Source organism: Hylobates moloch, unplaced genomic scaffold (genome assembly GCF_009828535.3).
Source record: "Hylobates moloch isolate HMO894 unplaced genomic scaffold, HMol_V3 SCAFFOLD_24, whole genome shotgun sequence".
NCBI classification, from domain to species: domain Eukaryota; kingdom Metazoa; phylum Chordata; class Mammalia; order Primates; family Hylobatidae; genus Hylobates; species Hylobates moloch.
Window position 1 is genome coordinate 29020905 of NW_026652299.1, and position 26698 is coordinate 29047602.

A 26698-nucleotide genomic window follows, 5' to 3' on the forward strand; every position below is an offset into this window, starting at 1 on the left:
TTGCTAGGAATAAACAAGGCCAAAAGTTCAATTCTGTTGGCACAACAATTCCTTTTCTCTCTAGGGCATCAGAACTTGAGCAGACAACCATCAGTGTCCGTTTGTTTAATCAGCATAGTGACCAAAAAAAGCATGCTTTCATGGATACCAGAAATGAGAGGAAGTGCACAGAGCTTGTTTAATTAATTAGAAAACAAGATGTCATTTATTCCATTGGCATCAGTAACTATCAAAAACAGACATAACCGTCTTATAGCATCAGACAGTAGAATGACAAGCTATGTGAAAGTTTTCTCAAGAGACAACATTTAAAGATAGCCTTAAACAGAGTTGTTCCTTAGCTTTAAAGCAAAAACCAATAACTAATTACATAAATGAAATCACAAAACAGGCATGTAAGTAAGCACACCAATCAACAATAATGCTGCTTTTTTCAGCATTTTGTGTGTAACAATTATTACACACAAAATCTGGGAGGTTCTTTGGTGTTATCTCATATTTTTAAATAACTTAAGGAAACAATTTTCACATCACTTTACTTGTGAAGAGGCAAACTCAAAGGTTATATAGTTTCTCTGGGTCACAAGGCTAATAAATAGGGGTGATTTCATAGTTTTCATTTTATTTCCTACATTCTCCTTCATAAACTTTCTACTTTGATCAGATACACATTCTAACCTGCCTCTAGCTAAACACTGTGCATTTCGGCCAGGTGCGGTGGCCCACTCCTATAGTCCCAGTACTTTGGGTGGCCGAGGCGGGTGGATCTCCTGAGGTCAGGAGTTGGAGGCCAGCCTGGCCAACATGGCAAAACCCCGTCTCTACTAAAAATAGAAAAATTAGCCGGGCCTAGTGGTGGGTGCCTGTAATCCCAGCTACTCGGGAGGCTGAGGCAGGAGAATCACTTGAACCCAGGAGGCAGAGATTGCAGTGAGCCGAGATCCCGAGATCATGCCACTGCACTCCAGCCTGGGTGACAGCGCAATATTCCATCTCAAAACAAACAAACAGAAACATTGTGCATTTCAATTGTTAGTTTTTTCTACATTTATTGAAAGGAATTGCTCAGTCTTTCACTAAATGTTGGAGAGAGTATACTACCATGAGTTAGCTTACATTTTTTTTTTTTTTGAGACGGAGTCTCGCTCTGTCGCCCAGGCTAGAGTGCAGTGGCGCGATCTCGGCTCACTGCAAGCTCCGCCTCCCAGGTTCACGCCATTCTCCTGCCTCAGCGTCCCAAGTAGCTGGGACTACAGTCACCCGCCACCATGCCTGGCTAGTTTTTTGTATTTTTAGTAGAGACGGGGTTTCACCGTGGTCTCGATCTCCTGACCTCGTGATCCGCCCGTCTTGGCCTCCCAAAGTGCTGGGATTAGAGGCGTGAGCCACCACGCCTGGCCTAGCTTACATTTTTTATTTCCTTCATTTACCAGACACCCAATGTAAAAGCTTATTTCAAAGGATCCCATTACTATATTAATACACAAAGGTGGATATGATTAATCTAAATTTTATTGATCACATATTTGAGATTCCAAAATTAAATAACCTGCCCAATACTACAGAGTAAGTGGTTCAAAGCAAGATTTATATCTAAATTCATCTTTTTTTAACTTAACCCTTGCATGCTCACATCAGTGAAGTCGCATTGTTGAATATCTCATATGAATACCATTAAAATAATTTCCATTTATGTATAACTGAATAATTGTACTGAGAAGGACATTTTGAAATAAATTCTATATTGGGTATCCAGACAATATTTATAGAGCACCTTGGATTCACCACATTTTGTGCTAGACATGGAGGACAGGCATCTGTTAAATAACGTCTGCGCTCCCTCCAAAAGAAGCTTGCCATCCAGTTGGAAATATAGGCATGGGAATAAATTACTGCAATTAAATGGGATAAGTCTTAGATGGAAATTTTTATTTTAACCTATGCTGATTTAGTACTAAGTATAATTGCCCCATGGGTCCTTCCTGCATGCTGCACAGACAAAATCAATTTGAGACCAACATGTTGCGGTCGATAAATAGTTTAATTGACATAAGGCCAGGTACATGAGAGAACTGCAGTTATCACTCAAATCAGTCTCCTCAGAGGCTCAGTTGTTAGGATTTTTATGGACAATTTGGTGGGCAGGGGCTAGGGAATGGGTGGTGCTGATTGGTTGGGGCTGAAATAATAGGGATATGGAAAACCCTTCAGGACCTGGTGCACTGATTTTGCCTCTGGGTGGGACCACAGAACCAGTTGAGTCATGAGTCACAAGTCTGAGTGGGGTCAATCTGAAAAAAAAAATCTCAAAACAGCGATCTTAAGTTCTACAATGGTGATGTTGGACGCAACTGGGAAAATCACAAATCTTGTGACCTCTGCCCACGTGATTCTTGAGCAGTAAGTGATTATAGAAACTGGGCCTACATTTTAGCAGAGTTCAGGCCGCTCTTATAATCCTAATCTTGCGACCTTTCACTAGTTTTACAACAGTGTTTTCATTTGGGGAAGGACTTCTATCATCCTTGCTTGAAAATTAGACTATTATCCCTCCCAACGTTAGCTTGGCTTATGGCCAGGAGTGATGAAGGACAGCTTGGAGGTTATAAGCAAGATAGAGTCAACTATGTCAGATTTCTCTCACTGTCATAATTTTGCAAAAGTGGTTTTATAACTAAATTAACCAAATCTATAAGTAAATATTTGGGTTGGGGAATGCCCAGTCCAATGTCATCTTTTAGGGACAAATAACTTTCCAATTCCCATATGTATTCTCATCACTGGCCATGCTGAATGCCTTGGAATTCTCTAAACACAGTAGTCCCTAGTTATCTGTGGGAGATACATTCAAGATCCCTACTGGATGCCTGAATCCTGAGGTAATACTAAGCCCTATATACTATGTTTTTCACTATACATACAAACCTATGATAAAGTTTAATTTAGTTAATCTGACACATCATGTTGCTACCAATAATATATTTCTGTATATGTCTTCTACTCACAAATTTCATGCTTTTTCCATCCTAACCAGGTATTTATCAAGCACTGTGGCTATACCTTTTGCAATTTGAGGTGTGGCAACAAAACTAGCACAAATTCCTTTTACCTTCTTCAAAATTTCACATATCAAAGGTTTGTTCTTACTGTAATATTTTAGCAAACTGTGAATTTTTCCTTTCCTTATTAATTAGAGAATTTTCACTTAAAGGAAGCACTTCACAGCTTCTCTTTGGTGTATCCAAATTGCCAGCAGCTACTCTTGTGCTTTAGGACTGTTATTAAGTATAATACGGGTTACTTGAACACAAACATTCCACAGTTGATCTGATAACCAAGACAGACATTAAAAGACTAACAGGTGAATAGCTTCTACACTGTGGATACCTTGTACAAAAGGTGGGACAGATTGAGGACAGCATGAGATTTCATCTTGTTACTCAGAAGAGTGTGCGATTTAAAACTTATGAATTGTGGATTTCTAGATATTTCCATTTAACATTCTCAGAGCACACTGACTGCAGGTAACTAAAAACAGAGGGAGATGAAACCACAGATAAGGGGGAACTACTGTAATTTACCACATAGGTTCAGACCTTTAAAAATACATGGGAGTTGAAAAATGGGAATACATGGACACAGGGAGGGGAATATCACACACCTGGGCCTGCCAGGGGGTTTGGATGCAAGGGGAGGGAGAGCATTAGGACAAAAACCTAATGCATGTGGGCCTTAAAACCTAGATGATGGGTTGATGGGTGCAGCAAACCATATGGCATGTATATACCTATGTAACAAACCTGCATGCTCTGCACATGTATCCCAGAACATAAACTAAATTTAAAAAAAAAAAATATGTACCCTCAAGCTTTTCTATCCTGAAACCAGTTCCCTCCAACAACCAGATTACAGATTACCTCCTCTAGGACATATTTTTTGAGAACCACACCAATCCTAATTCAACGCTGGTTTTCTGTGCATAACTACATTCTGTAAATAACTCAATTACAGCACAAATGACATATTTGTAAAGTTTATTTTACCTAACCTGGATCCCCACTAGATATGATAGTGCTTGAGGATAAAGATCCAAGGGTTTGGCTACTCCTTAGCCTATAAACAGTGCTCAATAAATTGTAGTTGGTGGGAAAATCAATCAATAAATAAAAATCTATTTGCTAGACCCTTTTAAACGTTTTTTGTTTAGTTTTATTTTTTAGAGGTGGGGGGGGTCTCAATATGTTGCACAGGCTGGTCTTGAACTCCTGGCCTCAAGGGATGCTCCCACCTCCCACCTCAGCCTTCCAAAGTATCGGGATTACAGACAGAAGCCACCATGCACAGCCCTGTTTTTTTTTTCTTTTTTTTTTAAGGCTTTTCAACATTACATTTTCCCTTTAATATATTCTCTTTTGAGAAATAAAATAAAACTCAAGAAAATACAGAAATTTCATATTTAGAACTGATTGTATGCATTTATTTGGTCAACATTATATTTCCATCCATTTAATATTTATACATATAAATGGATAAAGACCATTCTTTGTATTTTATCTCTGGTATATGAATATACTATGTATAACTTACATATTTTTAAAATCAGACATTTAGGTGCATATTATTAAAGGTAATCTTTGTTCTGCAACAGTATTGTGAATATTGAAATACCATTTCTTAATATAACAGAGATTTATTTGGGGTCCACCTAAACTCTAGGACAAGGAGTGTTCCTCTGTCTTGTCAGTCCTCAATCTGGAAGATGTATCTACTGTACTGTGGTAGGACAAGAAAGGGATAGAGAACTCACACTGTTTATTTTAATCACTTTTGCTCAGATTAGATGGTAAAAACTAGCCATATGGACCAAACACAGGTGCAAGGGTTTCTGGAAGATGCAGATGTGTATATAGAATATTTGGGCTCAGCTATAAAGCATGTCTAGATTGTCATTTTATAGTGCCAGGAGCCTTCTACTCTTCTATGTTTGGGCCTATATGTGAGAGTTTTTTCTGGGGTAGAAATAGGATTGTTGGTATAGTTTCCATATTTTCTATTTTGCTAGAGCTGACACATTGCTCTCCTATATAATCATGCTAAATTCTGTTTTTTAATTAACTCTGAAGCAACTATACTGGCATTTTGATGTATATCTCTCTAGGTTCATTGTGGTACTTCTCAACTATATTCAAATCAACAATGGGAGATGATTTTGGACTTTTTTGTCTTCAATGAGGTCCCTAAAACACCTGTAGCCCCACAGATTTTTTAATTTCTTTACAGAGAGCGATTTATTCTCTTGACCTATTCTTATGTCAATGGTATGTTTGTTTATTTATTTGTTTATAAAGAAAAGAGATTTCTTTGGCTCATGGCTCTGCAGGCTGCACAAAAAGCATAGCACCAGCATCTCCTTCTGGTGAGGGCCTCAAGATGCTTCCACTTATGGTGGAAGGGGAAGGGGAATGGCATGTGCAGACATCACAAGGTAAGAGAAAAAGCCAGAGAGAGAGGGAAGTTGCCAGGTCCTTTTTAATGACCAGCTCTCAAGAGAACTAATAGAAGGAGAACTCACTTATTTCTTACCCGCCCCTCCACAAAAACAGAACATTATCTGTTTATGAGGTATCTGCCCTCGTTGTGTTGATTTGAATTACTCTATCTTTATAGTCTGGGTATTAGTAGGGTTGGTCCCTTTCCATTTTCTTAGTATTCAGAATTGTTTTGCTATTCTTGAATATTCAAAATTTTGTTGGAAGTTTTAATAAATGGCATTATATGGATTTTATAGATTTATTTGAAGATAATTCCCATGTGTCTATTAGTAAACATTGGTTATAGCAAGATACTGTATTTTCTTTAATCAAGGGTTAAAGTTTTCTCTCTAAGCTATTATTTGGGATGATATTTTTAAGTCATTTAATTTCAGTCTTTCTTATTCTACCGTGTGTATATTTAAAGCTATAAATTTACTTCAAAAGGTAATTTATCTATGTGAGACTGTCTTAATGCATAAATTTCATAGTTATCCTACTCTAAATCTATTAATTTTATTGTGAGTTCTTCAGTAATTCATAAAGTATTTAGACTGGTATTATTTTTCAAATATTACGGCAGATTTAGTTTCTCTTTTACTATTTATAATTTCATTGCATTATATCCAACAAATTTCTCTCCTTGACTCATATTCTTATTATCTGATTTTTCCATTTGTTGTTCATGTTTTGTGAAAGTAATTTGTCCTTATATTTTGAGACATTCTGTTTTTCACAAGTTTCTAGAGATTTGATTGTGATGTGCACCTTGGTGTTGATTACATTGTTCTTTCCTACTTGTGGTTTGTTGCATTTTCTCATATTTATGAGTTCTATATTTATATCATATTTGGAAAAGTTACATTCATTACCTTACATATGTATTTGTAATCTCCTATATTGTCTCCTCTTTCTGGGACTCCAACTATACATATGCTAGCTACGTTATGCCACCTATATTTAATGTCCCACAGATCAGTAATGCTGTGTTTTTGTTTTTATTCCCTTCAGTCTGTTTTTCTCGAGGCTTCTTTTAGTTTGTAGGGTTGTATACTCATGGTTCATCATTCTTTCCCTCTGCCGTGTTCAATATGCTATTAATCCCTTCCAGTGATTTAAAAATTTCTGATATTGTTTTATTCTCTAGAAGTCTCATACATTTCTTTTCATATCATTTGTTTTGTATTCACTTCATGTTCATATTTTGTACATGATTAAACAGATGGATCATTTTCACAATAGCTGTTTTACTGTCCTTTTCTGCTAATTCTATCATCTCTGTCATTTCTGAGTCAGTTTCTTTTGATTGATTTTTCTTCTAGTTATTAGTGATAATTTTAACTGTTCATTACGCTAGTACTTTTGAATTGGGTGTTGGACATCTGGAATTTTATCTTTTTGAATTCTGTATGTTGATTAATTTATATTTTTATATGCCTCTAAAGAGTAAAAGAATGGTTAATTTGTTTTCCAACAGTCAGCTAAGTACTTTTGAATTAGACTGATCCTTTTGAAGTTTGTTTCTGAGTTTGTTTTGAGTACAATTATAGTAGTCTTTATACAGCTAGTTTCACGGACTGAAAACCTGTTGTATTCAGGGAAGTTTCTGTACTCGCTGAAACTCAAACAATTCCTGGTTTTCTGTGACCTTTGAGGATTGTTCATATTATAGCTTCATATAATGATTTTTTCCTTCATATAATTGATTTTTGTTTACTCTTATGGGATTTCACACTATGCATATTGGCATTCAGAGAAAGACTCATGGGCCCTTGCACAGATTTTCTGGGCTTTATAGTTTTGTAGATTTAGTTCTCTAGTTCTCTCTAATTCCCTGAATAACAACTTCTAGCTTTCTCAGACTCTGCAAATTCCAAGCTCTGTTTTCTCAACTTACTGAGATTCCCCAACATGGTTTGAATTCTCCTGACTGGGTTGCAGCACAGAAATTACCTCTAGGCAGAAACCCTAGGCAGTGGTTTAGCTCATCTATTTGTTTCCCTTTCTTATGAATTACAGTTCTGTGCTGCCTGTAGTACAACATCTGAAAATAGTGATTTCCTCTATTTTCTTGTTGTCTAGTGGTTGTGAAAGAGGATTATTTCAGAACATATTATTCCTCATGGCTAAAAAGCAGAAGTGCTGCCAATTGTTTCTCTCTCCCTTTTTATGCATTTTGTCAAGTATATTTAAAAATATTTTACCTTTTGTTCTATGTTTAGAATTAGAGAATTACATGATGCTCACCCTCCCATTTTGTAGAATTCCTAGACTACTCTAATTTTTTTTTCTCCAAGTGTTTTAAAATACATACTTGAGCCACACAATTGGAACTCATATGTTCTAATGAAATAGGACTTTCTTAGCTATTAATTTAAAACTACAGAAACCTAATTCAACTCATATGAAGGGGAAAAGATAAAATTAATGTTTATGTTAGTAGTTTGAATTTTTTTGTTTTAAGCACTGCTTGATCCAGGGACACTAAAAGCATATCTCTCTATCTCTGCTAGCTCCCCTCCCCCTCCCTCATTTTTGTTATTACTTGACTGTGCAGTCCCTTTTTCCTCTATTTGGCCTCATCTTCTGCTCCTACAATTACCAATGGGAGTCTATTAATGACCAATAGAAGGCCTAGTGGATACAGCTTCTCCCTTTTCCATGAGGCAGTTTCAGGGAAGTCCTCTTATTGAACTTACTTCTTTTCTGTAGGCACGCCAGGAAGGGATATTATAATTAGCCTGTCCTGAGTCACATGACCATCATGTGCAATGGATTTGTAGGTAGTTACAAAAAGGAACAAATGTTCTATCTGTCCTTGTGTTGCCAGGATTTGTCTGTTTGTATAACCAGATACAAATCATCCACTGCTTTGTATTTGTGACACACGTTTCTGTCATACTTGATTTCTGAAAAATGTATACACTAATTAAAGACTCAGGTCATATTTTATAAGTCAGTGAAAAATATCCCAAGAAGGTCTAAAATTAAAATAGAAACATTATGGTCACAGCTTTTGTTTCCAGGCTTGTTTCTTACTAGGTCTCCAACTTAAAGAGCTGTTACAATCAAATTGCTCTATTCACTGTCTACTGAAACACGTCCCATGCTTTCCTCAGCCTCATTCCTCAAACCACCCTTCCTACCTAAAATGCCTCCAAATTCCCCACATTCTCAGCCAATGAAAAATTCTACACAGTCTTCAATACTCAATCTACAAAGCCTTACCCATTCACCTGGGCTTAAAATAATCTGTTTCTCTTCCTCTGAAATTTCTCAAGTGTCAAAGGCATTCCTTTGGCACTTAGTGATGCTAGTTATCCTTTTTCTAAATGTAGTTAACTTATCTTACCTACTAGGTTATGAACTTTTTTAGGTTAGACATTTTTGCTCTATATCTGACATGTGGATAGTAAAATTAAGAGGACAAATTTCAGAGTCAGAAAACTGGGTTTGAGTTCAAGCATAAGCCCTCATTCTATGTAAGATATTTTTGAGTGTGTCCCTTAATAGTTCATACAGAGTATCTATGTTTGTCATTGTATTAGTTTGTTTTCACACTGCTAAAAAGATATTACCTGAGATTGGGTACGTTATAAAGGGGGTTTAATTAACTCACAGTTCTATATGGCTGGAGAGGCCTCAGGAAACTTAACAATCATGGTGGAAGGTGAAGTGGAAGCAAGGCACATCTAACATGGCAGCAGGGAAGAGAGAGTGAGAGAAGTGCCACACTCTAAAACCATCAGCTCTAGGGAGAACTCACTCACTATCACAAGAACAGCATGGGGAAAATCTCCCCCATGATCCAGTCACCTCCCACCAAGATCCTCCCTCAACACTTGACATATGGGTATTACAAATCCAGATGAGATTTGGGTGGGAACACAGAGCCCAACCATATCATTCTGCCCTTGACCACTCCCATATCTCATGTCCTTTTCACATTTCAAAACCAATCATGCCTTCCCAGCAGCCCCACAATGTCTTAACTCATTCCAGCATTGACTCAAAAGTCCAAGTCCTAAGTCTCATCTGAGACAAGGCAAGTCCCTTCTGCTTACAAACCTGTAAAATAAAAAGCAGCTTAGTTACTTCCAAGATGCAATGGGGGTACAGGCATTGGATAAATCACCTATTCCAAATGGGAGAAATTGGCCAAAGCTAAGGGGCCACAGGCTCTACGCAAATACAAAAACCTGGCCGGGCAGTTGTTAAATCTTAAAGCTCCAAAATCTCCTTTGACTCCATGTCTCACATCCAGGGCACGTTGATGCAAGCGGTGGGATCCCATGGCCTTGGGCAGCTCCACCTCTGTGGTTCTGCAGGTCACGGCCCCTGCAGCTGCTTTCGGCTGCTTTTTTATTTCATTGAGTGCCTGCTGCTTTTCCAGGCACATGGTCCAAGCTGTTGGTGGATCTACCTTTCTGAGGTCTAGAGGATGGTGGCTCTCTTCTCACAGCTCGACTAGGCAGTGCCCTAGCGGGGACTCTGTGGGGGATCCAACCCCACATTTCCTGAGGATGCAACCCCACATTTCCTTTCCATTCTGCCCTAGTAGAGGTTCTCCATGAGGGCTCTGTCCCTGCAGCAGACTTCTGGCTGGACATCAAGGCGTTTCCTCTGAAATCTAGGTGGAGGTTTCCAAACCTCAACTCTTGTCTTCTGCACACCCCAGGCCCAATACCACATGGAAGACACCAAGTCTTGAGGCTTGCACCCTCTGAAGCAAAAGCACTAGCTGTACCTTGGCCCCTTTTAGGCAAAGCTGGAGCTATGGGATGCAGAGCACCAAGTCCTGATAATGCACAGAGCAGCAGGGCCCTGGGTCCAACCCAAAAAGACCATTTTTTTCTCTCCTAGGCCTTCCAGCCTTTGATGGAAGGGGTTGCCTTGAAGATTTCTGAAATGCCCTGGACACATTTTCTCCATTGTCTTGGATATTAACATTCGGCTCCTGGCTACTTATGCAAATTTCTGCAGCTGGCTTCAATTTCTCCCCAGAAAATGGGTTTTTCTTTTCTAACACTTGGTCAGCCTGCAAATTTTCCAAATCTTTATGCTCTGCTTTCCTTTTAAACGTAAGTTCCAATTTCAAACCATCTCTTTGTGAACACATATAACTAAAATGCTTTCAGAATCAACCAGGTCACATCTTGAATGCTTTGCTAGTTAGAAATTTCTTCTGCCAGATACCCTAAATCATCTCTCTCAAGTTCAAAGTTCTTGAGATCTCTAGGGAAGGAGCAAAATGCTGCTCTTCTCTTTGCTAAAGAATAGCAAGGGTGACCTTTGCTCCAGTTCCCAATAAGTTCCTCCTCTCCATCTGAGATCAGCTTAGCCTGGACTTCATTGTCCCAATCACTATCAGCATTTTGGTCAAAACCATTCAGCAAGTCTCTGGGACATTCTGAATTTTCCCACGTCTTCCTGTTTTCTTCTGAACCCTCCTGACTGTTCAAACCTCTGCCTGTTACCCAGTTCCAAAGTTGCTGACACATTTTCAGGTTATCTTTATAGCAGTGCCCCACTACCTTGGTACCAATTTTCTGTATTAGTCTGTTTTCACATTGCTATAAAGGTACTACCTGAGACTGGGTAATTTATAAAGGAAAGAGGTTTAATTGACTCACAGTTCCACATGGCTGGGAAGCATCAGGAAACTTACAATCATGGCAGAAGGCGAAAGAAAAGCCACACACATCTTACATGGCAGCAGGAGAGACACAGCAAGAGAGTGACGAAGTGCCACACTTGAATACCATCAGCTCTAGTGACAACTCACTGACTATCATGAGAACAGCATGGGGTAAACTGCCCCCATGATCCAATCACCTCCCACCAGGTGAGGATTACAATGCAAGGTGAGATTTGGGTGGGGACACAGAGCCAAACCATATCAGTCATATAGAGATGATATCTGTCTTCATTCTTTAAAACATCTTTGCTTATAATACTGGGTAATTTTCTTAAAATAAACCTTTTTTTTTTTGCCTTCTTGTAACTAGTACTAGGCCTCATACCTTGCCAGAGCTGAACCAATAGTTATTGATTGATTGCGTAGTATAAATTAAGCAAGACTCCTACTTGACACCTCAGAGATTTTTTACTTCAATATATTAAGTTCAATACATTTAGATGGGAAATTAAAATGCAGGAAGAATCAGATTACATTTTGCTTGATTTTTGCTACTCTCAGCTGATTTTTTCAATGGACTTAAAATCTGAGGTTATAGCTTTTTAGCATGACTATAATGATGATGCTTTATTTTTATTTTATCAAAGAATATATGACTATAATGGTTTTATAATGCTTATTGGTAAATAGTTGTTGGGCCTATCAACACAAACATTTTCTAAATAGCATAGTTTTAGGTCATGACTTTTGCTCATTTTTTTCTTTACTCAAAACTGGGCTAAAGCTTGGAAAATAAAAGAGGAAAATTTACAATTATATTTTACCCATATCATCATGGCAGAAGAGAATTATATTAATAATACCCACCATTTGTTAGGATTCTTTACTTAACACAAATCGTCTCAAAGACAGAAAGAAGTTTCATAATTTCATTATTAAAGTGATGAATTTAAGGCTGATAGAATTTAGGTAAGTCAAGTAAAAGTGCTTGCTGCTGGATCAGAATCCAAATGGTTTTGATTCTGATTCAGTATTCACACTGCCACTCTACTACCATTTCATTACCCTCCATAAAAAGGCTTGACGGAAAGGTTCTATAAACAACCCTACTACAAAACAATTTTGAAGAGAGGATCTCTAAAATAGCTTGTTTTTTAATGAAGAAAGTTTTATCCCAAGAGGATATTTGCTTATATCATTCATCCTGAAGATCTGCTGTTTTTTAACGAATCTGATGTTTCTCTTGCATTTGCAACATCAATATCCTTTCCTCAGTGTCTGTAGTGTTATCACAAATAGAAGATTACAACGTGAGGACTGAAAGAAGCAGGAGGAGAAAATAAACTCTAAAGAAACAAAGGTCTCATTTTCATAGTAATTTTCCATGCCATGTGTAACAAAGCATTTGGTGGCAAAGCATATGATCCAGACTTGTGATATAGCCCTTAGGAAATATCCTTGTATAAATTAACTGTATATGACGTCAGTGATTATTTTTAACATCAGTTAGACTATCAGTCAAGCATCTTTCACTAAAAATCAAACCAAAAGCAGATATTAGTCTGAAGACTGGAACAAACAGTGAAAGAAAAAATATTATATTTTTAATTTATTTATGTGACCAAATTTGTGGTGAACTCTGATAGTTATTTTTTATTATTATTCTTAAGGTAATTCTTTAAAATTCTACTTATTCTTTATAGTGTCCATATTATATATAATTTAACTACTAACCTGTCCTTCTTTCCCACGTTTATAAACTTTTAATATAGAAATGTTCTTTTATGTAAACTGAAATTCCAATACCAAATATTGGCCTATAGTAGGTCACTCACTTTGACTGTTGAAATAAATATAATTTTATATATTTAGTCTTTTATTTATTCTTATTAAACACATCTCTATTTAAATATTCCAAAATATTAATTTGTTTAAGGTTATTTTGCTATGCAATAATTGTAAATAATTATAGTTTCTTTTATAACAAACATTACTACATATCTACAAATAGCACAAATGTAATATTAAGTGGATGTGGTAAAAATCTACAATGGTGTAAGTTTTTTTCATGTTTTTACCGAGATACATTATTATATTTCTTTTACAGTTATATTGCATAAAAATGGATATTTCCAACTGAACTTCTGATGTATTAATCTCATAGTCAGAATTTTGTGGAATGGGTATATATTTACATAATAGAATTTTCTTGTTGAATTTCTGCTTATAAATGTGCTAAAGTCCCATCAAATAAACATAAAGCAAAGTAAAACAACAATAACAACAAATGTTTAGCTTTCTCTGGCACCATGGCAAATGGTAACTTGGACAAGTTAGCCAACTCTAATTTAGTCAATTAAAGCAATAAAATCACTATTGATAGATTTTTTTTTAAAGGGAGACTCAAATAGAAGTCAACTAGTATGAAACTCAAGAGGCAGATGGGAAAACATCGTAGATCTAGCCTGCTTGTAACCCTTCAAGCTAATTTCTCTCAGCCTGAGACCTCATAAATGCAAGGTGTAAGCAAACACAGGAGTTAGAATCCATCAAGGAAACAGACCGTCTCATTGCTCTTATTCCTCATCTTTCTGAATGATGTTTGCCCATTTCCTCTTCTTATTAGTCTTCTCAAAGTTGCTTTTCACAGTGATTTAGGGTTTTCATAAGAATTTTATTTATTTCACATGTTTTCCTTGGCTCGTTTTTGGCGTGGAAACTTTACTATTCTTAGGGTAATCATACAACTCAGTTTGCTTGGGACTATCCTGTTTTATACCTGTCGTCCTGTTCTCACGATTATTAGCACTTTGTGCTCTCTTACACATCTCCATTCTGTGGTTACAAATTATATGATCTCTCCATCCAAAGTGACTAACCTTAAGAATTTTATCCTCTCTTACACATCTCCATTCTGTGGTTACAAATTACATGATTTCTCCATCCAAAGTGACTAACCTTAAGAATTTTACCCTATCCTAATCTGGAGGTATTAGTCCATTCTCACACTGTTATAAGGACATACCCAGGACTGGGTAATTTATAAAGGAAAGAAGTTTAATTAACTCACAGTTCTGCGGGGCTAGGGAGGCCTCAAAAAACTTACAATCATGGCAGAGGGGGAAGTAAACACATCCTTCTTCACAAGGGGGCAGGAGAAAGAAGAATGAGAGCTAAGCAAACGGGGAAGCCTCTTATAAAACCGTCAGACCTCCTGAGAACTGACTCACTATCATGAGAATAGTGTTGGGGAAACTACTCCCATGATTAAATTATCTCCCACCGGGTCCCTCCCAGAACATGCGGGGATTATGGGAACTACAATTCAAGATGAGATTTGGGTGGGGACACAGCCAAACCATATCATCGACATACAAGACACATATACCTAAAAAGCACTTTCTCTCTATCTCTCTCTCTCTTTATTTCTCTCTCTCACACACATACGCACACACATAAGAATGCAAGGTAAGTTGAAAAGAATGATTAGAGAAGAAAGATAGGTATCTGGAGAGGTTTAGGGTATAAGGTAGGCATTAATCTGAACATTGATAATTGAAAGAAATAAAACATTATTTCCAACAGGGAAAAAAAAGACTGTTTTGTTTTTTAAAAAAATTCCCATGAGTTCTGTAACAAATTACCACAAAATTTGTCTTAAAATAACAAAATACATTTTCTTACAGATCTGTATGTCATAAGTCCAAATTTAGTGTTGCAGGACTAAAATCAGGATGTCAGCAGGACTGATTCTTTCTGGATCCTCTAAATTAAAATACCTCCCTTGCCTCTTTCAGCTTCTAAAGGATATCAGCATTCCTTGACCCATGACCAAATCACTATAACCTCTTCTCCACTGTTACAGGATATTCTTTGCTACTTTGACACTCTTACCTCCCTCTTATAAGAGTGTTTGTGATTATATTGGGCCAATACAGATAATCCAGGCTAATTCCTCCTTCTCAAAACTGTTAATCACATCTGCAACTGTCCTTTGCCATGTAAGGTAACACATTCACCAGTTACAGGGGTGTAAACATTTTCATGGGCAATTATTCAGTCTACCATAGAATACATTCTAGCCTTTAAAGATTTACATTCCTCACACATGTAAAATATGCTTAGTATAATTACTCTCTCTTTATCAACCTGTGGAAGTAGAAAACAAGTTATCTATTCCCAAAATACAATGGTAAAAGAGGCATAAGAGAACAGTCACAGAAATTCCCAGTCAAAAGGGGAGAAATAAAACATGAAAGAAGTCACTACAAGAAATACTGAAATCTAACAGGGCAAAACTCCAATAGATTTCAAAGCCTGGGAATAATCTGCTGTGACTTGTTTCTCTGCCCTCTGGGCTCACAGAGCAGGCCTTGGAGACATATTCCTTTTTATTGAAAGGTAGCAAATGTTTGCAGCTGAGTAGTTTTATCAGCCTATTTTCTGCCTATAGAACTATGGGATTCCTATAGGCTTCTTTCATTCTGTTTCTTCTCTGACTCTTTCGGTCTCAGCTGGCAGTGTTTCTGCTGGTATAAATTTCTCAAAAATATTATAGTTTTCTCATGCATTTCACAGAAATGTACTCTATTAGACAAGAAGATTCTCCACAGATCTTTCCTAAATTATTTTATCTCTAGTTTTTTTTTACTCAGCTTAATTGGCTGAGGGATCCATGAATCATACACCTAATGTCTTCAAAGAGCCCTCTGTGTGACAGAACACTCTTACTTTTTTATATTTTCAAAGTAATAACCTAAGGTTTTCCTGCCATCCCTTTTACTTCCTCTTGTGTTCATAATTTCCTGTGAGTGAATTTCTTAATTTTAGCATTTTCTGCAATCTGGACATGCTGAGAAATTCCTAAATCATTTAGTCCATATTCCTTTGTGTTTAATACATTTTCCCTCAATTTTTATCCTTCCTCTGTCACATTACTATAAAAAAAAAAGAAATAACAAGGATGCTTCATCAACAATTCGCTTGGAAATCTTCTCAGCTAAATATCCAAGTGCCTCACTTACAAGTTCTGTTTTCTATGCTTTCTATAAGACAAAATGCAGCTAAGTAAGAAAACATATTAGAGATTATGTCAATAGAGATAGGATAAATCAGAAAGGAAAGATGAAGAAAAGTTATAGAGCTACAGCTTCGTTTGTGTTTTCAAACATGCTCTAATTACCTAAGTGGAACTAAAATCTGTGCATATGAAGATAAATAATAAGCCCTCTCTGCTTTCCTAGAGTTCTTGGCCTAGTGAAAAGAACAGATGAGCACAAGCGACATGAAATATGCATTTATTCTTACACTTTAGGTTGCATATCTACTACCAGTGTAATTTAAGCACAATGCTCACATATTTACTATAGGTTATCATCCAGCTGTAGGAATAATGAAATGGAATCCACAGTACGTAACAGTCTTTCTAAAAATTCCTCTTTACACATCACTTCTTCACTAACTACCCATGCTCACGGAAAATCACCATACGCTCACTTTTTCTCTTTTGCTCTTCTATTCACCACTCCTGCAATGGTTTCTAATCTCCAGACTCACTCCATCCCTTTCTCATGAGTTACTTTCATAACAGGTTAGCATGCTATTGGCTTCTGCTATTCTTCCCTTAATTTTTAAACCTGATAGATATGCCAGCAAAGAAAAGAAATGATTAAAAATGAAATAATGTACTTTGTCTCCCCATTACTCAATCAAAAAGGTTAATCAGGCTATAATATATAACATATAGGACACAGAAAGCATAGTAAATTTCAAGGAATATTTTGGGAGCATCTAGCTCAAGCTGAACGCTTCAGTAACTAAGTTTAGGTGGGAAAAGTGATGATAATTAAGATTTTGCATAATTAATTATTTTATCCAACAAATATTAAATTGGGAAGAAGGTTGAGGAGGTTTTGCATTGCAGGAAAAGCGTGTCTAAATACTATGCCTTTGGTAAATGTCACCTTTTTTATCATAATTATTTTTTAATTTTATTTTTACATTATTTTAGATTCAGGGGGTACATGTGTAGGTTTGCTACCTGGGTATATTGTGTGACAATGCTGAGGTTTCGACTTCTATTTGAACCTCTCGCTCAAATAGTGAACGTAGTAGCTTATAGGCAGTTTTTCAACATTTGCCCTCTTCTTCTCTTCCATATTTTGAAGTCCCCAGTGTCTATGATTTCCATCTTTATGTCCGTGTGGACTCAATATTCATCTTCCCCTTATAAGAGTAAACATGTGATACTTGATTTTCTGTTTCTACGTTAATGCACCTAAGGATAATGGCCTCCAGCTACATCTATATTGCTGCAAAGAACATAATTTTTTATGGCTGCATAGTATTTAATGGTTTATATATACCACATTTTCTTTATCCAATCCACAATTGATGAACACTCAGGCTGATTTTATCTCTTTTCTATTGTGAATAGTGATGCAATAAAGATATGAGTGCAGGTGTCCTTTTGATAGTGCATTTTTTTTTTTGTCAGCGGGTGGTATATACCCAGTAATGGAATTGCAGGGTCAAACTGCTTTCCACAGGGGCTGAAATAATTTACATTCTCACTAACAGTGTAAAATCATTCTTTTTTCTTTGCAACCTCTCCAATATCTTTTTTAAAAACTTTTTGATAACAGCCATTCCGACTAGTGTAAGATGGTATCTTATTGTGGTTTTGATTTGCACTTCTCTAATTATTAGCGATGTTGAGCATTTTTTCATATTTGTGTTAGCTGTTTGCATGCCTTCTTTTGAGAAGTATCTGTTCATATGTTTTGCCCAGTTTTTAAAATGAAGTTGCTTATTTTTTCTTGTTGATTTATCCAAGTTCTTTATAGATTGTGATTGTTAGTCTTTTGTCAGATGCATAGTTTGCAAATATTTTCTCCCATTCTACAGGTTGTATAATCTGCCAAGAGTTTCTTTTGCTGTGCCCAAGCTCTTTAGTTTAATTAGCTCCCTCTTGACAATTTTTGTTTTTGTTTCATTTGCTTTTAAGGCCTTAGTCATAAATTATTTCCCTAGGCCAATGTCCAGAAAAGTTTTTCCGAAGTTTTCTTCTAGAATTTTTACAGCATTAGGTCTTGCATTTAAGTGTTTAATCCCTCATGAGTTAAGTTTTGCATATGGCGAGAGGTATGGGTTTACTTTCATTCTTCTGCATATGATTAGCCAGTTTTTCCAGCACCATTTTTCAAATAGCATGTCTTTTCCTCATTGTTTTTGTCAACTTTCTGGAAGATCATTTAGTTATAAGTGTCGAGCTTTAATTCTGGCTATTCTGTCTTATTGGTTTATATCTAATTTTTGTGCCAGTACCATGCTGTTTTGGTTACTGTAGCCTGGTGTAATAGTATAGTTTGAAGTCAGATAACGTGATTACTCCAGCTTTGTTATTTTTGCTTAGGATGCTTTGGCTATCTGGGCTCATTTTTGGCCCTCTATACATTTTAGAATTTTTTTTTAGTTCTATGAAAAATGACATCGGTAATTTGAATTTTGCTGAATCTCTAGATTGCTTTGGGTAATAGTAAAAGATTATATTGATTTTTCCAATCCATGAGCATAGAATTTTTTCCATTTGTTTGTATCATCTGTGATTTCTTTCAGTAGTGTTTTGTAGTTCTCTTTACAGAGATCTTTCACTTTCATTGTTAGATGTATTGTTAGGTATTTTATTTTGTGAGTGTGGCTATTTCAAATGGAATTTGTTCTTGATTTGGTTCTCAGATTGAATGTTGCTAATATACAGAAATGCAACTGATTTGTGTACATTGATTTTGTACCCTGAAACTTTACTGAAGTGGTTTATCAGTTCTAGGAGTCTTTTGGAGAAATTTTTAGAGTTTTCTCATTATAGAATTGTACCATCAGTGAACAGAGATACTTTGACTTTCTATTTTTCAATGTTATACTAAATGGGCAAAAGCTGGAAGCATTCCATTTGAAAACCAGAACAAAACAAGGATGCCCTCTCTCACCACTTTTATTGAACATACTATTGGAAGTTCTAGCCAGGGAAATCAGGCAAGAGAAAGAAATAAAGGGTATTCAAATAGGAAGAGAGGAAGTCAAATTGTCTCTGTTTGTATATTTAGAAAACCTCATTGTCTCAACCCCAAAACTCCTTAAGCTGATAAGCAACTTCAACAAAGTCTCAGGATACAAAATAAATGTGCAAAAATTATAAATAATCCTATACACCAATAATAGACAAACAGAGAGCCAAATCATAAGTGAACTCCCATTCACAATTGCTACAAAGAGAATAAAATACCTGGGAATACAACTTACAAGGGACATGAAGGCTCTCTTCAAGGAGAACTACAAACCACTGCTCAAGGAAATAAGAGAGGACACAAACAAATGGAAAAACATTCCATGCTAATGGATAGGAGGAATCAGTATCATGAAAATGGCCATACTGCCCAAAGTAATTTATAGATTCAATGCTATTCCCATCAAGCTAACATTGAATTTCTTCACAGAATTAAAAAAAAAACTACTTTAAATTACATATGGAATCAAGAAAGAGCCCATATAGCTAAGCAATACTAAGCAAAAAGAACAAAGCTGGAGGCATCATGCTACTTGACTTCAAACTATACTACAAGACTATAGTAACCAAAACAGCAAGGTACTGGTACCAAAACAGAAATATATAGACTAATGCAACAGAACAGAGGCCTCAGAAATCACCACACATCTACAACTGTCTGATCTTTGATAAACCTGACAAAAACAAGCAACTGGGAAAGGATTCCCTAATCAATGATGGTGTTGGGAAACCTGGCTAGCCATATGCAGAAAACTGAAACTGGGCCCCTTCCTTAAACCTTATACAAAAATTAACTCAAGATGGATTAAAGATTTAAACATAAGACCTAAAACCATAAAAACCCTAGAAGAAAACTTAGGCAATACCATTCAGGACATAGGCATGGACAAAGACTTCATAACTATAACACCAAAAGCAATGACAACAAAAGCCAAAATTGACAAATGCAATCTAATTAAACTAAAGAGCATCTGCACAGCAAAAACAAACAAACAAAAAAAAAAACTAACATCAGAGTGAACAGGCAACCTACAGAATGGGAGAACATTTTTGCACTCTATCCATCTAAAAAGATCTAATATCCAAAACCTACAAGGAACGAAAACAAATTTACAAGAATAAAACAACCCCATCACAAAGCGAGCAAAGGATATAAACAGACACTTCTCAAAAGAAGACATTTATGTGGCCGAAAAACATATGAAAAAAAGCTCATCATCACTGGTCATTAGAGAAATGCAAATCAAAACCACAATGAGATACTATCTTACGCCAGTTAGAATGGTGATCATTAAAAATGTCAGGAAACAACGAATGCTGGAGAGGAGGTGCTGAAATAGGAATGCTTTTTCACTGGTGGTGGGAGTGTAAATTAGTTCAACCATTGTGGAAGACTGTGGCGATTCCTCAAGGATCTAGAACCAGAAATACCATTTGACCCAGCAATTCCGTTACTAGGTATATACCCAAAGGATTATAAATCATTCTACTTAAAGACACATGTACACGTTTGTTTATTGCAGTGCTATTTACAATAGCAAAGACCTGGAACCAACGCAAGTGACCATCAATGATAGACTGGATAAAGAAAATTTGGCACATGTGTACAATGAAATACTATGCAGCCATTAAAAAAAATGAGTTCATGTGTTTTTCAGGGACATGGGTGAAGCTGGAAACCATCATTCTCAGCAAACTAACACAGGAACAGAAAACCAAACACTGAATGTTCTCACTCATAAGTGGGAGTTGAACAATGAGAACACATGGACATAGGGAGTGGAACATCACACACTGGGACCTGCTGGGGTGTTGGGGGCAAGGGGAAAGATAGCATTAGGAGAAATACCTAATGCATGCAGGGGTTAAGACCTAGATGACAGGTTGATGGGTGCAGCAAACCACTATGGCACATGTATACCTATGTAACAAACTTGCACATTCTGCACGTGTATCCCAGAACTTAAAGCATAATAAAAAATAAATACATAAAAATAAATAACTAAAGAAATAAAATATGAATACATAAAAGAGGAAAAGGACATGTAGGTCAGAAAGATGGCAGCATGAGAAATATTTCACCAATTGTGCTTGCTTTGGTGATGGAGGAAGAAGGTCATGATCAAAGCCTGTGGAAGCCTCTAAGTGCTGAGAATGGCCTTCAGCTTACAGTCAATAATAAAATGGATCATTCCTACACTCAGAAACAACTGAATTATCCTAACCATACACATGAGCAGAAAACAGACTATTTTTGCTCCCTCTGGAAAAGAATTCAACATATTGAAACCTGGATTTTAGTGCTGTATGGTTCCATGGAAAGAGTTATAAGATTATGAAGTTTTGTTGTTTTAAGCCACTGAATTTGTGGTATTTGTTATAGCTGTGATTAAAAAAAGACTAATATGAACTTATTTTTTTTTTACATTTCTGAAAACAGCTGCACTTACACCTATAAAAAAAATGAGTGCCAAGCTAAGAATCTAATGGTTGAGATGGCTCAGGTCATAATTATTAAAGGAGAGTCAATTGAGCCTACAGTTGGATGAATTGAATACAAAAAATAAAATGTCATGAATAGATTCCAGTTTTATTGTTCTTGTCTTGTTACTGAATAGAGTTAGAGAACTTTCCATTGACTGAGACAAAGGAGATTAGCAAGGCTTGGTGTAGGAGACCAAAAAATAAGTTTGATTACAGTAAAATCAACATGTTTATGTAACATCCAACTAGCGACATCTGGTTAGATAGGTGTGTAGGTCTGGCAATTATCAAAATTTTTATTTTATATATCTATATTTCTATGTCTATATGAATTGACATGTAGATATGAATATAAAATATAGATATAGAACTACAGATATAGACCTCTATATATAGAAAAGTAGATAGAGATATAGAGATGTAGATATATAAAATCATTTATATAACTTTTATTTGAAGGTATGAAAGTGGATTGGAATCTAGGCAGGGAGAGGAGGCAGTTTGAAGTTCTGTCCAACAATAGCAGAGAGGTTGATAGAAATGGTGGCCGAAAATAAATAGTTATCAGGGAGATTGTAGAGTATCCAGTTAGGAAGAAAATAAGGTTAAAAAATTTGAACAACTTATAGTGTTGAGAGTTTCAAAAAGTGATTGTTGGTCAAGAATATCATAAATAAATTGTTTTCAAGTTACATAAAATAAAGGCTCAAACTCTTTCAAGTAGACAAAAATTAAAGTATTTGTCACTAGGAAAACACAATTAGATGACAGAGGGAATAAAACTGACTTTGGAAGCTGGAGACTAAAATAATAATTAATTAATAGAAGACACATGTGTAGACAACTCTCTCAAGTGAGAAACTGAGCAGAGCAATAGGACTGTTACTAATGTCCAGGAAGGAGTTTGTTTCTGCATTATTTTGTATAAATATCCACATGTTAATAGAGATGAAATTTATAACTTACTCACATAACAATCCACCTTAGGTATTTATCTGTAGACTTGTAGTGTTCCAGGAACCCATTTTCCTTCCATTTTGTGGCTCGTATGCCTTGTGGTCTTAGACTCAGTTCCGCCTTCTGTATTAGAAATCACATTTATTTCTTAAGGATTTCAGCTCAGATGCGGCGATGTGGCAGCCATCATTTCCTCCACACTCCCATTGGATAGAATCCAGTCACATGTCACTACTAACTGTAAGGAAAGCCAAAAAATAGTCTAATTTTTTGGTAAGAAACAAAAATAATAATTCGGGTAAAAATGTAGTCACTCTCTATCAAAACAAGTAATTGTATTTTTATTCTAGGAGATATATGTAAAAAAAATTTAGAAAGAAAAGAAAAATTTTAAAAAATCTGAGAACAAAAACTAGTAGGAAAAAATAAATTGAATATAGGGGAAGGTAGGAGAGCTATATAATATGTTGTCACTTTAATTTTTTCAATTCCTCTTAATTCCTTATTTACTCACTTTATTCAACATTTCTTCTTCTCAGTGATTTTTCTCCCTTATTATCCCCCTTTATTTTCTCTCCCGATCCCTATGGTTTTTATCCTTCCTGTTTTTACTATCTTGTCCTCCTTTTCTTCTTACTACCATTCATTCTTCACAAAAATGACTTACTCATAATCTCTAAGGTCTAACGAAAAAAAAAAAAGGAAGAAAACAAATTTACCTTTGTTGTCTTATCTATGGAAGCCACTCTTAGAGTTAGATTTCCAAGTCAGTGGAAGGACAGGCTGCCTTTGAGAACAGACCTACAGAAGGTACCCAGTGTGCATTGCTAGCCCTCCAGGCATGATAGGCGGTGCCTAAAAAACAACGCGAATATGAACTCCGAAGCATTCTGTCTATTCTTCTGTTTAAACAGGAAGACGCTGCTTCTTTCATAAAAATAATCCTCAAGTACCTCTTAAACTGAGGCATGGAAGCTGATAGCCAAGGAATCCTGTAATTTTCTGCGTATATTTTTAAAAGACGAAAACATCACAGGTATAAGCACACTGTCGTGCATAAGAATCGTTAGCTAGGCCGGGCGCGGTAGCTCACGCCTGTAATCCCAGCACTTTGGGAGGCTGAGTCGGGCGGATCACGAGGTCAGGAGATTGAGACCATCCTGGCTGACACGGTGAAACCCCGTCTCTACTAAAAATACAAAAAATTAGCCGGGCGAAGTGGCGGGCGCCTGTAGTCCCAGCTACGCGGGAGGCTGAGGCAGGTTAATGGCGGGAACCCTGGGGGGCGGAGCCTGCAGTGAGCGGAGATCGCGCCACTGCACTCCAGCCTGGGCGACAGCGAGACTCCCTTTCAAAAAAAAAAAAAAAAAGAATCGTTAGCTAGTATAACCTATCTGTCCAGGAAGCAGCCGGGGCTTGTTTGGAGTGAAAGAATTTCTTTTTTCCCCCTATAAATTGTACTGTATGCAAATACAATGAATAGAAAAGAAAAATTGCATTTGATTTTCCTGCTGTAGGTTGATGTATCACTTAGTAATTCATTTGTAACAGTATCTCCTTTCTATTCTGAGTCATTGTATAGTCATCTTAAATCTGTAAACCTAAATAAATTTAGGTTAGTTTGCACAGAGGATGATGTGTACATGTGCATGTGTGTGTGCTCTTGACAGCTCTAAATTATTCTTTACACATTTTATTTACTGGATTTCTAACACAGGTCTACACGACCAGGGAAAAATGTTAGTTGACCTATGTTTGAGATTATACTTGATAAACTCTAAGAACTCTCATTAACCTAAACTGGTTAGATAATAAGAGAGATACTCCAGAATATTTATTTCATTTTATAGGTGATAAAATGGAGACACACAGAGAAGTTACTTGCTCAAGGCCACACATTATGTGACAAAAAATTTTATGTATCTTAGTATTTCTATCACACGTTCTACAATTTTCACTCAGTGTATCAAAGGTAAATGTACAGTCCGCAATAAATTATTGTGTGTTGTCTATGATAGGTTGGTACAAAAGTTCATGCTCTGATGGTAGTTGGTCATTATTTTTCTCAAATAGAGTTTCCTACATATTACCTTAGAAAATGAAGTACAATAATAGCTCTTTCCATCTAACTAAAATGACATTTTAATTTAGTAAAGCTGAATACAGATACATTTTTTACTAACTTCATCATTCCATTCTATTATGTGGCAAGTTGATTTTATTCTTGCTTCAAAATTTTCTTTTCCATTGTTTTATTTCAAAACATATTTATTTGTTCCTGAACATAAAATAAATAGAAGTTCACTATGGAAAATTTAAAAATAGACAAAGAGAGCACAAAATATTCATAACTAATAGCTGATGTCTTTTAGTATGTCTTGTTTCTGTTAGTATATAATAGTTACATTTCAGAAAAGAAAACTAATAATTTTGTTGTCTGAAATGTAACTATTATATACTAAGGATCCATAAGGATCAGAGTTCACAGATTAAGTCTGAAATGGCACCTCCAGTTACATGGATACAAATTTATATTGGTGTACAAAATATGTAATGAGGCACAGGATTTTTTTTCATCTCTGCAAACCTATTGAGAGACAATAAGAGCTGTAATATCTTCAATTAATCTCATATTTTAATAAAAATTTACACCTGAAAGTTGGCAATATATCAGTTATCAATCTATAAAATACTATATAACATTTTAATTGCTTATTCCAAAATATCAATATAATTTTCTTTGACTTAGTATTTAAAATTCTAAAAGGAATGCTTTATTGAAAGAAGTAGATTATCAGCCTTGTAAGAAAGAATTTCTGTATTATATTAGGAAATATTTTTTATGAAAATGTGTTTTTAGCACACTCTCTAGTTCTTTGTCATTTTTGGTTATATATTTTTAATCACATCACTACTATTGCAAGGCTCTTACATGCATCTAGTGTTTCAACATTAATGACAGCAACACATGCACACCTACCATTAGGTGCAAAGCACCACTTTCAGAACTCTACATTAATTTACTTAATCCTCACAACAATTAAGAAACTGATGCACCGACATATTAAATGAATTGACAATGGAAAACCTAAAACCTGGAAGTTGAGTCCCGGATCTCTGCTATAAATCTGGATATAATCTAAATGTACAGCCTATCTCATGCTAATGCAAAAAAATAGCATATTTATCTCCTTATGGCATATTATTATGTGTATGACATATATATGTGCACACACATACATGTGGATATATATATATAAATATATATAGAGAGAGAGAGTGAAAGAGAGAGAGTTATTCCAAGTAAGTTTGACATGCATTCTCACCACTTAAAGCTCAGAAGTCTTCCTAAAATAGGTGAGGTAAATGTGTGAGTTGCTTTTGTAACCTGCTTGTCCCATATGGTTTGTTTTTTTTGTTTGTTTGTTTTTTCCTGTTGCTTACCTCAACCTTCCAGTTTTCCAGATCAAAAAATGTTTGGAATTATCTTCAGCTTCTCCCTTTACCAATCCTTACTGAATTCTCCAATAAATACTGCCTATCCATTTCCTGTCCAAGCAGTGGTAGGACTTCGTGAGCTACCTTTTTGGTCCATCATCTTTCTCCTGAATTATAACCTAACTGATCTCCCTGTGTCTATATTTGCCCACCTTCAACTGTCCTCCACCCAAGGTCCAGGGCAATACCATCAAGATGTAAGGATACTGGCCAGGCGCGGTGGCTCACGCCTGTAATCCCAGCAGTTTGGGAGGCCTAGGCGGGCAGATCACGAGGTCAGGAGATCGAGACCATCCTGGCTAACACGGTGAAACCCCGTCCCTACTAAAAATACAAAAAAATTAGCCGGGCGTGGTGGCGGGCGCCTGTTGTCCCAGCTATGCGGGAGGCTGAGGCAGGAGAATGGCGTGAACCTGGGAGGTGGAGCTTGCAGTGAGCGGAGATCGCGCCACTGAACTCCCGCCTGGACGACAGAGCTAGACTCCGTCTCAAAAAAAAAAAAAGATGTAAGGATACAACAGTCTT